The 18,053-nt window shown below is 46.0% G+C and overlaps 1 long non-coding RNA gene across 5 annotated transcripts in view; it reads right to left on the bottom strand.

The window, feature by feature from the left end:
- Positions 1 to 18,053, bottom strand: part of LOC115091088 — a 142,843-nt gene that overhangs the window by 57,135 nt on the left and 67,655 nt on the right. The window contains exon 1 of one of the 5 annotated variants that reach the window (XR_003856607.1): positions 91 to 208. The exons of the other annotated variants lie outside the window; for them this stretch is intronic. This is a non-coding gene — a long non-coding RNA (uncharacterized LOC115091088). Of the gene's footprint in view, positions 1 to 90; positions 209 to 18,053 lie in introns of those variants that run through there. 5 annotated transcript variants of the gene reach the window in all.

Raw genomic sequence — 18,053 nt, 5'->3', positions numbered from 1 at the left:
GAGAGCGATAAGCAACTGGGAAGATGAAAGGACATCCCAAATTACAACTCTACCCAGAACACTGAAAAGAGTTGTTACTAATTTACTCACTGCTGAAGCAGACTGAGCCCAAGAAAGGAAGTGTTATCCTGACCTGACATCCCCAGCACAAGAGGGAGGAAGACTGCCTTGATTACAGGAGCCACATGATACAAGAGGGATGCCAGTGACTGACACTGTGTACACAAAGAAGAAGTAGTACAGTGAATAAATTAACCTTCCGGTCACAAGCAACAACATTGAACAGGAAGCATCGCTGCCATCACTGAGAGCAGAGGCTGGAGTGGTGACAGAGACGAAGAGTGAAAGCAGGAATGAGAGGATTTCGTTGACCAGTAATGGTCAGCAGTAATTTTAAAAAGGGCTGCTATTGTTGGAGCATCTTTCTCCCACCTCCTCAGACACAGAAGGAAGATGAAAGAAACCTTTCCCCACTGTTGTCACTGCCACTGATGAAACAGTCTCTGGTGAGTGCTGTAAAGTTGTTGTTTTTTTAAAAAGCTGTGCTGAGACTCAGGATCAGGGAAGCCTAAGGGAGAGAAGTAAAAAGTTCAGGCAAGTTGCAGTGACAGTTAATAGTGACATCATGAACCTCCCATGATTTCTGAAGGGAGGGGGGGGGAACCAATTTAGTGAAAAATAAGGAAAATTAGTCAATGTTAAACTGAAATAAGAGTAGCAAGGAGGTTAGGGAAGGTTATTGGCCTGTACAAATGTAGCAAACATCCTCTGAAAAGGCTTTTAATTATTCTATTTATAATAGTTATTTTTAGACACGGGGTTAAACAGGGAAGGAAATTACAAGCAGAAACCTTTAAAGAAAAATATAAAGAGTACAGGAAAATAAAAATAAGAATTCCAAGACCAACAAAATTTAAATTAAAAAATATAAATTTTATTCAATACTTAAGTACATATTAAAAGGTACTGATAAATAAAGGAAAATTAAATAGTAAAGAGACAGTTTTTTAAAAGTAAGGAAATGTTTTATGGAAATAAAAAGAAAAGAAAAACCTTTCTAAAAAAGAGTAATTGGTATAGACTGCAACCCAGAAAACATAGTATAGTCAGGCGCATCATCATCAGCTTAGCGTTAATCCCTATAACCAAGCTAGTCGGAGATGTCGTATCTAGGGACATGTGTCATTGGCTTCCTTGGATATGAGAAAAGAGGCCAGTGTAAGAGTATTAAAACTAGTTAAAGCGCAAAGACTGAATTTAAAATTAGTGATCTATTAAAAGTCAACAAAGCTATCTAAAATTAAACAAGAACATCAGTATGTAATAACAATTAAAAAAAGGAACTAACAGACAATATTAAAAGGGAGAAACAATTAGCTGCCAGAACTATTTGATGGAATGACATCATCAAGAGCAGGGATAACCTTGCAATGATAGCAAGTGACAGTTAATAGAGTAAGTCAGTTAGGAGCTAGCCCTTGAATGGAGAGGAACTACTGACGGAGTTTTCTTCACTTAAGGCCTACTAAGTATAGGAAAGTAGAAATAAATATCAGAACAGCTAAGAATGATTGAGAGAAGTTTGGGAAGTGTGAATGTAATGATTTTCGTTACAATTTAAGTTTATATAGGTTTAGTTAAAATAATTTATAAGTGACTCCGCGTATTATTGTCACTTTAGTAAAGGATAGTAAAAAGAAACAAACAAAAAAAAAAAAACAATTGAGTGAATGTTCCATATTAGCTGTTCTGAAACTTTAGAGTTAGGGATAATAATTATTCTCTATTTTAATATAGTTAGCACAAACAAAGTTTCAATAAGTCAACAGAGACATTCACATTAGGGTACATTTCAGACCAAGCTTTCGGAAGATCGAGGAGCGGTATAGGGAGTTAGTCTTATTTTTTTTTAGTTTAAAGAGAGGATAGTAGGAAGAAGAAGAAAGAAAGAAGATATAACTGGCCAGCAACAAAACAAAATGTAGAATAACAAGAAAAGATAAGTAACCTTGCTTATGCACTATAGTGATAGCCAGGCCTGAGCTCACAATTGAAATAATTCTTATAGCAAGAAGGAAGAGAAAACAAAGACTACCATCAATCTTCTGCATATGGACTGTATTATTATCTTTACTAGGAGAGAAAAGTCAAAACAAAGTACCAGATAATTATATCAAGAGACTATTAATAATTATCTTTTGGAAAAATCTAAAGTAAAAAAAAACATATGTAGTTACTTATTTGATATAAAATGGCTATATTGTATTATTTTATATGATTCAGTTTATATAGGGTTTCATTTATAACATTTGATCTGTTATAAAAGCAAATTCTGTAGAAATAAAAGTAAAATATTAGTATTATAATAGTGAAGTTGTTCCTTTATAATTTAATGGTAAACTATATTCCTGTGTATTGAATATCAAATTTGTTGCCATGACTTTACTGACACCACTCGGCCACAAGGAGTCTTCCCACAGGGATTGGTTTACCAATTACATATAGTTATACGTTGTATTGGTGGGGGTTCGCCATATATTTCGTGACCCCCACGAATACAACGAATATGGCATATACGTTGTGGATTGCCAATACTTTGCAAAGGAATGCACACCCCTAGCAGTTTAGCTCGTTCTGTTTTCTTAATGAGAGGTGTATTGGAGTTTTAAGGTCTTGTGTAATGTTTGCAGTATTGCCGTTTCATAGGGAGGATTGTTACGGTGTGCATGATGGCAGTTAGTACTGTTTTGGTAAGAGAGATTTCCTAAATTATAATTGTTTACTTAATGTTGCACTGGGGGTGGACCCTTGGCCTGGTGCAGGATTGGTACAGTCCTCTGGTCGGACCCGGAGAGCGTCTGCCACCTGGAGGCGGAGCACAGGAGGAGACAGGCTAGCTGAAGCTTCACCAATAGCAACCGGGGTTCCCTCAGGTTGAGGCCTTGGTTACCGAGGCTGCTTGGTCTCAGGTGGGCCTCGCAGGGTCTCCTAGAGAGAAAGTTCAAGGGAGTGCCCACTATGAACAAGGGTGTGTGGTCTGTGCTCAAGTAAGGAAGTCCAGAGTTCGCAGGAGGCCAGAACAGAGTGTCTGAATGTATAGCGAGAATCAATGCCAGAGACTTGCGTCGAATGGTCAGCCAGGCAGGGTCGGTAGCAGAGGGGCTGTCCTGTGCATAGTCAGAGTTCTAGGCAGAGGTCAGGGCAGCAGCAATCAGAGAGTAGTTGGTGTTCCAGGCAGAGATCAGGTCAGGCAGCGATCAGAGAGTAGTTGGTGTTCCAGGCAGAGATCAGGTCAGGCAGCAATCAGAGAGTAGTCGGTGTCCAGGCAGAGGTCAGTTCAGGCAGCAATCAAGGAGTAGTCAAGAATAGGTAAAGGTCAGTACCGTGAGATCAGTCTGAAGGGTACTACCAGGAATGGAGAGACAAAGGAGCAGGAGACGCTGGAACAGGAGACACAGGAGACCCTGGGGCTGGAGACACAGGAGACGCTGGAACAGGAGACACAGGAGATGCTGGGACTGGAGACACTGGAATGGGATACACAGGAAACTCTGGAACTGGAGACACAGGAGACACTGGAACAGAGAGACTGGAACAGGAGACACAGAAAACTCAGGAAGGCGAACATGCTATCACAACGTGATCGACCCGATTACCAAGGCACGGAAGTGGGGTCATACCCTTTAAGAGGCCGGGCGGTCCACGTGTACACTGCTAGGGGCGGGTCCAATGCCAAAGAGGATGCCAAGCCCCACTGTGAGGCCTGCTCCGGAACGGTAGTGCAGGGGAGCCAGTGACGCCGCGAGCTGGAAGCAGTCATGGAGGGGACATGCCCGGAGCTGGTGGAAGGCATAGCGAGGTGAGCAGGCCCGCCGCGGAGCAAACGTGGCTGGGTAGCGCAACAGTACCCCCCCCCCCCCCTTTTAGGCCTCTCCCTTACTGGCCTGGGTCTGTCAGGATGGTCCTTGTGAATGTCGAGTAGAAGGTCCTTATCATAGATGTGGTGGGAGGGCTCCCAGGAGTTCTCCTCCGGACTGAAGCCCTCCCATGATAGGAGGTGCTCCCAATGACCTTTGTGGCGACGGATTTCAAGGCTCTCATTTACCTGCATGATGTCCTCTGGTTCGGCCTCAAGTTGCTTGGGCACAGGAGATCTCTGAGAAGGCCAGGATAGCACGAGTGGTTTCAGCAAGGATACTTGGAAGGTACTGTGGATACCCATCGACCTAGGTAACTGTAGTTGGTACGTTACGGCTCCAACACAGCGGAGATCAGGGATGGGCCCGATGAATTTTGCCGCCAGTCGATGAGAGGGCAACCTTAGCCTGATAAGTCTTGTGCTTAACCAGACCATTTGGCCTGGTTGGGTGCAGAGCAGTGGTGAGCATTGGTAGAGCGTTTAACTCACTCAGCGGCCTGGCCCAGCCTTTCCTTGAATGTGTCCATAGCCGCTTTATCATCTGAGCTGTCGACTGGGCCACAGGTGAGGGTACTGAGAGTGGGACTGGCAGAGACAGATGTGGTTGGCGGCCAAATACCACAGAGAAGGGTGATACATCGGTGGCGGAAGCGACGTGCGTATTGTGGGATAACTCAGCCCAGGGTAACAGGTTGGAACAGTCGTCCTGTTGGTCATTAATATACGCACGTAAGAATGTTTTCAAGGACCTGTTTGTTCTCTCTGCTTGGCTGTTTGCCTGGGGATCATAAGCAGAGGTCAGACTTAGAGTAATCTCAAATGTTTTACACAAAGAGCCCCAATATTTGGTGACAAACTGCGGGCCTCGGTCCGAGACGATCTCTTTGGGCAGACCATGTAGGCGGAAGATGTGTTTGAGGAAACATTTAGGCAGTTCAGGAGCTGAGGGAGCTTCTGGAGTGGGATTAAGTGTCCCATCTTTGAGAATCAAGCAATGATGACCCAGATGATTGTGTGGCCCTTGGATGGAGGTAAGTCTGTGATGAAGTCGGTGGAGATGCTTGACCATGGTTCTGTTGGCACCAGGAGAGGTTGGAGGAGTCCCCATGGATGACCGGTCAGAGGCTTCTGTTGCGCACATATGGGATAGGAGTACACATAGTTGTGGGAGTCCTTGACTATGTTAGGCCACCAATAGTACCTCCTTAGCATTTCAAGTGTCCAAGCTTGACCAGAATACCCAGCCAATTTCAAATCGTGGGCCCATCAAAGGACACATTCGCCGAGACGGTGTGGGACCACATTTTTTCCTGTTGGTACAGTATTGGTGACTGCGAGGGTTATGAAGGCAAGGTCGATGATATGCCTGGGGATATCAGGCGTATCCTCAGGTTCCAGAGAGCGGGAGAGGGCATCCGCTCATGTGTTCTTGGCTGCAGGACGGTATCAAAGCTTGAAGTGAAAATGCTCGAAGAACAACGCCCAGCGGGCTTGTCTGGAGTTCAACAATTGAGCTTTCTTCAGGTGTTCAAGATTTTTGTGATCTGTGAAGATCATAAATTTGTGCTGTGCTCCCTCTAGCCAAGGACACCATTCTTGGAGTGCTAACTTTACAGCTAGGAGCTCACGATCCCTGATCATATAATTTTGCTCCACAGGGGAAAATTTGTGTGAATAAAAGGAGCAGGGTACTAGGGCTCCTTTGGAGGAATACTGGCTCAGAACTGCCCCTGCCCCAATGACAGAGGCGTTGACTTTGACGACGAATGGGCGATTAGGGTCCTGGTGACATAGGCAAGGTCCAGTGCAGAAGGCCTATTTCAAGGCCTAGAAGGCTGCTTGAGCCTTGGGACTCCATTTCTTGTGGTTACTGCCTGTCCTAGTCATGGCAGTAAGTGGAGCAGCTAACATGGAGTAATTGGCGATGAAGTTCCTGTAATAGTTTGTGAATCCATGGAACCATTGTAGGGCATGGAAACCTATAGGTTGAGGCCAGTCTCTGATTCCTTGGAGCTTTTCAGGGTCCATGGTAAAACCATGATTGGAAATAATATACCCCAGAAATGGAAGGCTAGTTTGCTCGAAGATAACTTCTCTAGTTTTGCATAGAGACTGTTGTCCCTGAGGCGTTGAAGGACTGTCTGAACATGAGAACGATGGGATTTTAGATCCTTGGAAAAGATCAGTATGTCGTCTAGATATATAGTGGGCCCTTGGGTTACGAACTTAATTGGTTCCAGAGGGCTGGATGTAACCCAAGTTGGTTGTAAATCAAGACTATTTTTTCCATACGAAACAATGGGAAAACCAATAATGTGTTCTTAACCTTCGAAAAGCACCCTTTGCCTAAACATTTCTATCATAAAAAATGGTTGTATAAGGTCGTTAATTACCAGAAACACCAGTACTTCCCTAGTGCACTCACCAAAAGGTTATAAAATGTGCTTAGCCTACCAGAAACAATTCAAGTTTATTTTTCTATTTATTTATTTATTTATTTATTTATTTATTTGAAAGTTGACATCTTTGGTTTGCAGGAAGGGTGGAAGGGGAAGCAAACAGCATCGGGGGATGAAATGGAAGGTGGTTATTGTTCAGAAGGAGAGTCCCATTCCATAAGAACGTCTGGAATCTGGCTCTCTGGTGTCCTTTCTTTCCTTGGGGGAGTCTGTAGCTCACTAAGACCTGCTTCTGGCTCACTTGGTCTCAACCTTTTCTCAATTAAAAACTGGTCTAAGGTTGTCTGTTTCTGTCTTTTTTTCAACACTGTCCTGTAGCATGACATGACATTATCATTAAGCAAGTGAATGCAATGATTGGCTTTTCCTCTGTCTGGGTGGGTCTTCTCTACAAATGTTTGTAGCTCTGTCCATTTTTTTAGGATTTCCTTGATTCTAGAAGAGGAAATTTGCTGCACTGATTGTTGCTCCTCCTCCTCCTCCTCTTCAGAAAGCTCCTCAACTGCCATTCTCTGTTGCTCAGCCAGAAGTTGCTGAAGTTCCTCTGTAGACAATTCCTCTAAGTGTTCCTCCACCAGTTCCTCAACATCAGCACTGTCAACCTGCAAGCCTATGGACTATGCTATAGTGACAATGTCATTGACCACGGGGTCAGTTGCAGGTTCAGGCTCCTGTCCTTCGAGGTCTTGCTTTTCTATAATTTTAGGCCACACTTTCTTCTACGCAGATCTCAATGTCCTTTGAGAGACATTGGCCCAGGATTTCTCTATTAACCCCACAAATGAAAGGATGCTGTAGTGTTCCTTCAAGAATTCTTTAAGGGTTAAATCCATATCTGAAACCATCTGGAAGCACTTCTGGAACAGTTCCTTGGTGTATAGCTTTGTAAAGTTAGCTATGACCTGCTGGTCCATAGGCTGCAGTAGAGGAGTTGTTTTGGGTGGGAGAAACTCTACTGTGAGCCATGGGGATTCTTCAGCCAGATCGTCTTCCAAGTCTCGTGGGTGAGCTGGAGCATTGTCCATGATGAGGAGAGCCTTGAGTGGTAAGCCTTTGTCCTCCAGATATTTTTGCACAGTAGGACAGAAAACCTCCCTTATCCAGTCAAGAAAAAGGACTCTTGTCACCCAGGTTTTTCTGATCGATCTCCACATGACCCCTAACCTATTCTTCACGACATTCTGTTTTCTGAACACTCTAGGGGGCCTCAGAATGATAAACCAAGAGAGGCTTTATCTTGAGGTCACCACTTGCATTGGCACATAGCAATAAGGTTAGCCTATCCTTCATTGGCTTGTGGCCTGGCATTTTCTTTTCTTCCTGGGTAATGTATGTTCTCTTGGGCATTTTCTTCCAGAATAGTCCAGTTTCATCACAGTTGAAAATTTGCTGACAGGAAAAGCCATTTCTCTGTGTCATTGCTTCGAAGTGGGGTATGTAGTTTTCAGCAGCCTTTTTATTTGAACTGGCAGCTTCACCATGCCTAGTTATGCTATGAACCCATGTTCTTGCTTTAAAATTGTGAAACCACCCCTTACTGGCATGAAATATTTCATCGTGTTCACTTGGTAATGGCTTATCCTTTACAATATCTGCATTTATAGCCCTAGCTTTTTCACAGATTAGACATTCAGATAGGCAATCACCTGCCATCTGCCTCTCATTTGTCCATACTAGCAATAGGCTTTCTACCTCATCTATCACTGTTGATCATTGCTTGGTAATTTGAGTGACACCCCTAGCCACACTAACTTCCTTGTACAAATATTTTCTTTGTAAGATTGTGAAAATGGTGGATTTTGACATGCTGTATATGAGAGCGAGATTGGTCACTCGAATGCCACTTTCAAATTTCTGCACAATTTCCTTCTTCTTTTTAATAGTTATTGATTTCTTTATTTTTGGGGCCATTTTAACACTTCTTTGGTATTCTGCAGGGAGAAGAAATAAAAGAAAAAAGAAATCTAGTAAGGTGTACAGTATAACCAAAAACAACACCAACCCCAGACACTCTTTTCCTCCTTCCTACCAATGTTTATAAGAACATCTATGGCTTCCAGAAACTGTTCTGTACCTTGCCAGCTGAGTGCTGTCCCCCGCTGCTGTTCACCGATGCTGTTCACTGATGCTGCCCTCGATGCTGTTCACCGATGCTGCCCCCGATGTTGTTCACCAATGCTGCCCCTGATGCTGTTCTCCAATGCTGCCCCCGATGCTCTCCCCAATGCTGTTTGAATTTCCGTGCCGGGTCTGCCCACGTGCAACACTAGCCATCCAATCTGTTTAAATCCCGCCTTTCAAGACCCAAAAAATGTAATAGGCAGCAACAACGGGCCAATTATAACCAATCCGGAAAAAAACCCAAAAAACTGCACACATGTGGCACACGGGTCGTAACCCGAAATCTGGTCGTAACTCGAAACCGAAAATTGTGTTCGTAACTCAAAATTTGTTCGCAACCCGAAACCTTGAATGTTGGTCGTAACCCGATTTGATTGTAACCCGAGCAATTCATAACCCAAGGACCCACTGTACAATGACAAATGAGTATAGTAGGTCCTGGAAGATCTCATTCATCAAGCATTGAAAGACGGCAGGGGCATTACAAAGTCTGAAGGGCATCGCTAAGTACTCGTAGTGGCCTTCCCTGGTATTGAAAGCGGTCTTCCAAATGTCCTCTGGTTGGATCCTGATGAGATTGTATGCCCCTCGGAGATCTAACTTTGTCAAGATCTGAGCTCCATGGAGAGTGTCAAAGAGTTCGCTGATGAAAGGTAGAGGATAATGATGCTTGCGGTTTACCGCGTTTAGCTCACAATAGTCGATGCAATAGCAGAGACTGCCATCTTTCTTCTTAACAAAGAAGAAACCGGCTTCAGCCGGAGAGTTGGAAGGCCTTATGAATCCCTTGTCCAGATTCTCTTTAATATACTTGGACATTGTGTTAGTCTCGGGTAATGAGAGAGGATAGATCCAGCCTTTGGGAGGCATGGTACCTGGTAAGAGCTCAGTGGGGCAATTGAACCTCCGAAGTGGAGGTAGGATGTCAGCATTCTGTTTAGAGAATACATCTTGGAAGTCTGTATAGGGAGCAGGAAATCCATTGAGGGTTGTGGAGTTTAATATGGTGACTGCTGCAGACCCTTTACGTAGGTACTGGGGTCCCCATTAGATCAGCTGTAGAGATTGCCAATCAAATTGCAGACCATGCACCTGGTGCCATGGAAGGCTGAGGATTACTGGGTGCGTGGAACGTTTCAAGATGTATAATGATATTTCTTCCTCATGGAGGGTTCCCATGGAGAGGTGGAAGACGATGATGTGATGGGTGATGCGTCCTGGGAGGTGTTCTCTCTGGATGGACGCAATCTGAAGTGGAATGTCCAGAGGTTGAGTGGGATTTGGAGGAGTGTGACAATATCATCCAGGATGAAATTGCCATTCACCCCAGTATCCATAAGGGCAGTGGTGGCGAAGGATCGTGACTCCCGGAAGAGAGACATGGGAAGGAGTAATTGGGGGTCAGTAACAGTAGTGCCCAAGCTCGGGACCCCCACTGGGCTCAGGCTCTGTAGGTTTCCCAGATGCACTGGGCAGGCTTGTAAGAGATGACCAGAGCCGCAGTACAGGCAGAGGCCCTCCTTCTTCCATCGAAGGCATTCTGTAGGAGACAAGTGCCCACGGTTGATTTGCATTGGCTCCTCTGTAGAGGGAAGTGGCGCCAGTAGAGCCTTTAACTGAGGACTAGTAGGATGAACTGGGTATATGGCAGAAGGGTGAGAAGCTTTTACCTCCTCATGCCATTGACATAGGCGATGATTGATTCTGTCAACAAAGGAGATGATGTCATCTAGAGATGTGTGAATCTCACGAGCGGCTAGCTCATCTTTGAGGGCAGGAGATAAGCTATCCAGATAGATTGCACGTAGGCAGTCCTCTTGCCATCCCAGTTCTGTGGTGAGGGTCCTGAATTCTACCATGAATTCAGTGAGTGAATGTGAACCTTGCCGGAGATGGAGAAGCTGATGACCTGCAACCACCTGTCGGCTGGGGACCTGGAATGTTTGTTTGAAGACTGTGATGAAGTAAGAGAGATGACAGAGGATGTCATCCGAATGTTTCAAAAGTGGGGAAGCCCATACCAAGGGCCTTTACCTCAAGGCGGGATAGGATGAAATTGATCTTTGTATTTTTGCTTGGAAACAGTTCAGGCTGCAGGGTGAACTGCATAAAACATTGGTTGAATAAACCTCGACAGATGCGCAGGTCTCCATTGAAGCGAGGTGGAGCAGGAAGGGCCAGAGATGCCCGTGAGGGCGCTGGTTGGACCCAGCCCCTCTAGCTGGTCTTAAGCGAGTTCTCGAGTTGAGACCGTAGTCTCTCCACAGATGAAGTAAACGCTTCTAGAGTTTTCTGTTTTTCTCGGCATGAGCTATTAGGCCAGGAATGGCCTGCAAGACAGGAGACTCCGCCGAGTCCATGGCCTTGGCAACCTGTTTCGCTGGAAATGGACCCTTGGCCTGGTGCAGGATTGGTACGGCCCTCAGGGTTGGACCTGGAGAGTACCTGCCACCAGGAGGCGGCACACAGGAGGAGACAGAGGCTAGCTGGAGCTTCACCAATAGCAACCCAGGGTTCCCTCAGGTTGAGCCCTTGGTTACCCAAGCCACCTGGTCTTAGGTGGGCCTCTCAGGGTCTCCTAGAGAGAAAGTTCAAGGGAGTGCCCACTACGAACAAGGGTGCGTGATTGGTGTTCAAGTAAGGAAGTCCAGAGGTTGCAGGAGGGCAGAACAGAGTGTCTGAATGTATAGCCAGAATCAATGCCAGAGTCTTGCATAGAATGGTAAGTCAGGCAGGTAGCAGAGGGCTGTACGTGCATAGTCAGTATTCCAGGCAGAGGTCAGGTCAGGCAGTGATCAGAGAGTAGTCGGTATTCCATGCAGAGGTCAGGTCAGGCAGCAATCAGAGAGTAGTCAGTGTCCAGGCAGAGGTCAGGTCAGGCAGCAATCAAGGAGTAGTCAAGAATAGGCAAAGGTCAATTCCGTGAGATCAGTCCAAAGGGTTCTACCAGGAATGGAGAGATGAAGGAGCAGGAGATGCTAGAACAGGAGACACAGGAGACCCTGGGGCTGGAGACACAGGAGACACTGGGACTGGAGACATAGGAGACGCTGGAACTGGATACACAGGAGAAGCTGGAACAGAGAGACTGGAACAGGAGACACAGGAAATGCAGGAAGGCAAACTTGCTATCACAACATGATTGACCCGATTGCCAAGGCAAGGAAGTGGGGTCAGACCACTTTCTTTTAAGCAGCGCCAAATCAGGGCGCGCCGCAGAGCTGGGATCCACTCCTAGCCCTTTAAGAGGCCGGGTGGTCCATGGGCGCGCGCCTAGGGGCGGGGTCGACACCACTTAGGATGTCGAGTCCCGCCATGAGGCCTGGTCCAGAGCGGGAGCGCAGGGGAGCCGGAGACACAGTGAGCTGGAAGTGACAGTGGAGGGGACGTGCCCGGAGCTGGTGGAAGGCATAGTGAGGTGAGCAGACCTGGCCGCGTTCGCTCCACGGCCGAGAAGTGCAACACTTACGGCTTTCTGAGGGCCAAGCCCAGACCCAGCATGCTTTACAATATGATATATATCATATGGGTTCCAAGTGTCTTTTCTGCATGCACTGCTGAGGCTGGCACCATAGCAGTGAATATAAAATATAACATACATGTTGTTGTGATATTTTTACTTCAGAAAACTGTGCTTTGAAGGTAATTTTTAATGTAAAATCTGTTATAAAATACATAATTTTTAATTGTGTATAGTCAGGGCCAGGAGGACGGAAGTTGCAAGACTCTAAGGATCGCCCAGGGCAACTAATACCCTTGGACTGGCTCAGTCTCTCACCACTCACCCATCTCTTCCAGGAGGGCAAATGCTGGGGAAAAGGTGGGAGGCAGGTCTTAGGGCTCCTGGGAGTGTGGCAGGGTTACTAGCTTCATTGAAATATTATCACTGATATTCTACCTGTTACTCCACTGGAAACTCCTCTGGAACACCCTACTTTCTGCCTTCTGCAGCATTTCAAATCATCAAAAGCACACAACTAAAAAGAGACTCCACCCCCCCTTGCCTTCTTGATGATTTGAGCTTTGCCGTGCCTTTTCTGGGGGGTGGGTGAGTGCCATCTCATCCTTCACCTCAAGCAGCAGTTTATCTTGAGCCACCGCTCAAGATAAACTGCTGCTTGAGGTGAAGGTCCTGAGACAAAAATGCCGGAGACAAAGACAACAGCAGGACAGAGGCCAGTCATAGCACTATGATGGCTACAATAAACTGTTGAAGGCTAGAGGCTCAGTGAAAGGGCGCAAAAGGGTTCGAGAGAGACATCATCACAGCAATAAGGATGTACATTCATTCATTTGAAAGGAAAATGCAAAATGCGATGAATAAGGCTAATTCATTTCATTCAGGGAGCTCAAAACTGAATCAGGGCCCCACCTGATCTGTTATCTTTGGCACCTTTTGGGGTAGATTTTAAAATGCCTACGCGCGTGAATCCATTACGCGCGTAGGTGGGGTTATGCGCGCCAGGTCTATTTTAGAAAGGCCCAGAGCCGCGTGTAAACACCGGGACATGCGTATGTCCTGGGGCTTTGGAAAAGGGCCAGGAAGGGGGAGGACGGGGAGGTCCGGGGGCAGGGCAGAGTCAGAGGCCCCCGGCACAGCGACCATTTGCCACTGTGCTGGGGGATCATGTGCCGGCAGGCTGCCAGTGCGAGCGACCTGCGCCTGCCCAAAGGCAGGCACAACAGATACAACAAAGGTCAGGGGGGTCTAGGTGAGGGCTTGGGGGTGGGAGGTTAGATTAGGGGGTTGGGAAGTTCCCTCTGAGGCCACTCTGAAATCTGAGCGGCCTGAGAGGGAACAGGGGAAGGCTGCGGGCATCAGCACACGCAAGTTGCACAATTGTGCACCCCCTTGCACATGCCAACCCCCGATTTTATAACATGCACACACCTGCGCACGCATGTTATAAAATTGGGCGTCCATGTGTGCATGCCGAGTAGTGAGCACATGGACGCACACACGCAACCTTTTAAAATCTACCCCTTTATTTTGCTGATTTTGATTTTATTTTTTGCTGATACTTGTCAGAGTTTTTACTGTATTTTGACGTTTTCGTCCTCTACATAGCAGTGCTTTCATTGGGTGTTTAAAATTTATTTCAGAGGTTGGTGTTTGCTTATGCTCTTTTTACTATTATCCCCTCAGCTGCCCACAACCTTCATTTTAATTTTATCTTAGTTAATTTTATTTATTTAAAGTTAAATTAGTAGCTTCCATCCCGTGGATTGTAAGTGATCATGATGTCATTAATGAAATTTCATTCCTGGACTGGTATGTCTGCTCCAGAAAAATTGCCTCTTTAAAATTGCCCTCTTTGCTCGGCTTACCTGGGAAGAGCTGCTGCCGCTCCAGCTGCAAGGCCTGCGCAATCGGCGCCGGCGACCCATCGGGGTAAGGCCTTCTTTTAAAACCTCTTACCCGGACGGGGCCATCGCCGACCGGCCAACCAGCAGACGGCTGCAAGGCAGCCAATCACACCAAGACTAGTAGACTAGCAGCACCTTTAAATTTCAGTCATCTCAGGTGCCGCGAGCCGAGCGTCGCGCACCGAAGGAGCGCGTCAAAGGGGCTTGCCCCTTTGTCTCGCCCCTTAGTTGTAGCCCCGAAGGAGCCCCGACCCCTACCCTAGGAGTGTCCTCAGATAAACCACTGCTTAATTAACATTCCTTACAGCAAAAGTGTTCACAACCCAACGGAGCACACAGCTGTGTTTGCAACGCTCCGCCTTCCAGGCCCAAACGGACACTCTGCCTCCACCCATCGTTTAACCAACCTATTCCTGAAGCAACCAGCCTCCATCCCGGCAGTCAGCCAGCAACAAACTACATCCCCCCACCTTGTAGCATTCAACCAACAATAGACAACATCCTCCTGCCTTTAGCATTCAACCAACTTTTAAAGTTACTTTCCCAGCATGCACTCCCTAACCATTCCCATCATACACAACCAAAGGTGGAGAGCACCCAAGCTCCCCACCACACCACTCCACCACAACCACCAACAGAGACTCAGGCCCATCATGCTGACACCTATCACCCAATGCCTTGGCCTGGCTCTTTTTTCAATCACGCTGTTTAATGCACAATCCATATCCAAGAAAACACACATACTCAATGACTTCCTATCCGACTCTAAACCAGATATCTGTGCCATCACAGAAACCTGGTTAAAACCAACTGACACAACTCTAGTCAACCAGCTTCCTATCCAGACCTACGACATACTGTCCATACCCAGACGCAAAAAAAGAGGAGGAGGCCTCCTCTTAGCAACCAAAAAATCACTAGGTCTGACATTGCAGACATCCAATACCATAGCCAATATGGAATTCGCCTTATTCAACTCTAAACATCTGACCATCGCCCTAATCTACGCTCCTCCCGGTCTTTTGGAATCAGACCCTTCCCCAATCATAGAACTAACAGCAAAACACTTAAACTCAGGAAAACCGGCCATCTTGATGGGAGACTTCAACCTCCACGTGGATGTCCAACCTTATTCCTCTAACTGCAAAACCCTTCTCTCCTCCCTCAACCATATGGGTTTCAGACAAATTGTGACAGAACCTACCCACAAAACTGGTCACACCTTAGACCTGATATTTATAAACGAAGGTCTTTCATCCCACTCCACCCCAACCTGCCTTGCGGTACCTTGGACTGACCACCGAGTCATATCATCAATGTTAAAGATCCTTGAGCCTCTTCCCCTAATAACCCAAACAATCAACATCTCAGTCAGGAAACAATGCTCAGGAGATCAACTAAGTAAACACCTAGCCAAAGAACTAATGAATCTGGACCTCACTGACGCTAACTCAGCAACCTCATCTTGGCTCAACATCACCAACAAGGTTGCAGATCAAGTGGGTCCCTTGACAACAAAGTCCATCAACCCGGATAAAGACAACAGGAAACCTTGGTTCACCACAGAGTTGAAGTCCCGTAAACACGAGCTTAGAAACAAGGAAAGCCAATGGCGTCAAAGCCCATCTACGACAACCCTCCTCAACTACAAATCATGCCTCAACACCTACAGAAACGAAATCAACAAAACAAAAAGAGAATTTTTCTCCAAAAAGATACACCACTTCTCATTTGATTCAAGAGCCCTCTTCTCTTATGTCTCAGCCCTCACTAAACCCCCCGGACCAAACATCCCAGATGACCAAGCTCTAAAAAAAGCCAGTGAACTTGCCGACTTTTTCGACAACAAAATCACAGCACTCGTAGCCCCCCTCAAAGGACTAACGCCGCACACAAGCCTCGCAAGCAACCACAACCAGCAATCAGCTACAGCAACCGCTTTTCAACCCTTCACACACACAGCAGTGCTCGAATCTCTTGAACCCACGTCCACCTTAGAAATAGCGAATAACCAGAAGATAAAACCGTCCTCTCACCCCTTAGACCATATACCATCAAACCTGCTGAGTTCAATCCATGACATCATTGCCAAACCAGTTGCCGATATCATTAACTGCTCCCTCGCCCAAGGCCAAGTTCCTGACCACCTCAAGTTAGCACTGCTCAAACCTCTCCTCAAAAAACCCAACCTTCCCACTACAGATCCGGCTAACTACAGACCTATAGCTAACCTCCCCATGCTAGCTAAAATTATGGAGAAAATTGTCAACAGACAACTTTCTGAATTCCTTGACGACAACAATATCCTCACCAATAACCAATATGGATTCCGAAAGAAAAAGAGCACCGAATCTTTATTAGCCACACCATTATCTTCAATCTCGAAAAAGGCCAACCTTGTCTCCTCGCGCTTCTGGATCTTTCCTCAGCTTTCGACACCGTGAACCACCCTAGCCTACTACAACAACTTACAAACATCGGCATCACAGGAGCAGCTTTCAACTGGTTAAATCCTTCTTAGAGAACAGATCATACAAAGTTAAGATAAACAACAAGGAATCTCACCCCATCCAAGCCAAGATGGGGGTACCACAAGGATCATCACTCTCCCCCACCCTCTTCAACATTTACCTTCTCCCACTCTGTCATCTACTTACTAACCTCAAACTCACCCATTTCTTATACGCGGATGACATACAAATTCTCATCCCTATCACGGAGACCATACACAAAACCATGGCCTACTGGAAAAAATGCCTCTCATCCATCAACGATCTTCTAACCAGCCTCAACCTCATACTAAACACCAAAAAAATGGAAATCCTCATAATAGCACCGGATCAATCTGCCCCGCCAACATCCAGCAACTCTCCAGACGCCTCAGGATACTCCACCGCACCCCAAGTCAGAGATCTGGGAGTACTACTAGACAACAGACTCAGCCTCAACAAATTCATAAATAACACTACAAAAGAATGCTTCTTTAAATTACAAGTGCTGAAGAAACTAAAGCCCCTTCTACTCTACAGGGATTTCCGCACAGTACTCCAAGCCATCATTCTCACTAAATTAGATTACTGTAATTCACTCCTGCAGGGCCTTCCAGCATACACTACCAAACCACTCCAGATGGTACTGAATGCCACTGCAAGAATCCTTACCAATGCCAAAAAAAGGGACCATATCACCCCGATCCTCCAGCATCTCCACTGGCTCTTCATCAAATATAGGATTCAGTTCAAGACCTGCATGATGATTCACAAGGCACTTCATAACATCTCCCCACTCAACTTAACTTTCCAGCTTCAACTACACTCTTGTAACAAACCAACCAGAAGGGCATACCAGAACAGAATGATCACCCAACCTGCAAAATCTTCCCTGAGGAAACGTGCTCTATCCACAGCGGGCCCGTCTCTCTGGAACTCACTACCACCGGACCTCCACCTTGAACCGTGCCATACTACTTTCAAGGTGAAACTCAAGACTTGGCTCTTCCATCAAGCTTTCCCAGAGAGCTGAAAGCAAGAAGAACAAACATCCAGCCTTGTCTTACAGCAATAAAGTAATGTTCATCTTGCGTCAGTTATATGTTCCAAGTTATTTTCTAAGTTGATTTCAGTTGTTTCAAATTAGATTGTACTTTATTATAGATTATCTGTTCATTTTATTCGATATGTTCCATGTAAACCGCCTCCCCGGCGACAGTTATCTCTGTTATTTGTGAACCGGAGTGATATGTATTGTATACAGGAACTTCCGGTATATAAAAACCAAAAATAAATAAATAAATAAATAATTGTAGTATTTTTCAAAATAAAACAGAACTTAGAAGGACCCAAGTACATACACTGGGTTTGGCAGAGCAGCAGTGGTGATAGCATTCTTGGTTGCCGGCTTTCTTATAAGAGGTTCTCAGCTTTGGGGTTCTTTTTATGTGAAGACGACATTGCTGGCAGCGGCATCCATCACTATCATCACTGACCACTGCCAGTTAGCTTATTCCTCTCTGCCTCAGCTTCGCAACCTGTCTCCCCCTCCTGGATTGCGGTGGAGTGCCCTGCAATGGCAGAGATCTGATGCCCCTGTTCTCTCCCTTCATAAAATTGTTCCAGCATTTCACTGCATTGTGGCCTTCCTCTCTTTATTTTGTGCTTTGTGTGGTCTCCAAGCTTCTTTTGTAGTTT

This window comes from Rhinatrema bivittatum, chromosome 1 (assembly GCF_901001135.1).
Source record: "Rhinatrema bivittatum chromosome 1, aRhiBiv1.1, whole genome shotgun sequence".
In the NCBI taxonomy this organism is placed as follows: Eukaryota; Metazoa; Chordata; class Amphibia; order Gymnophiona; family Rhinatrematidae; genus Rhinatrema; species Rhinatrema bivittatum.
This window is presented reverse-complemented; position numbering and strand designations above follow the sequence as displayed.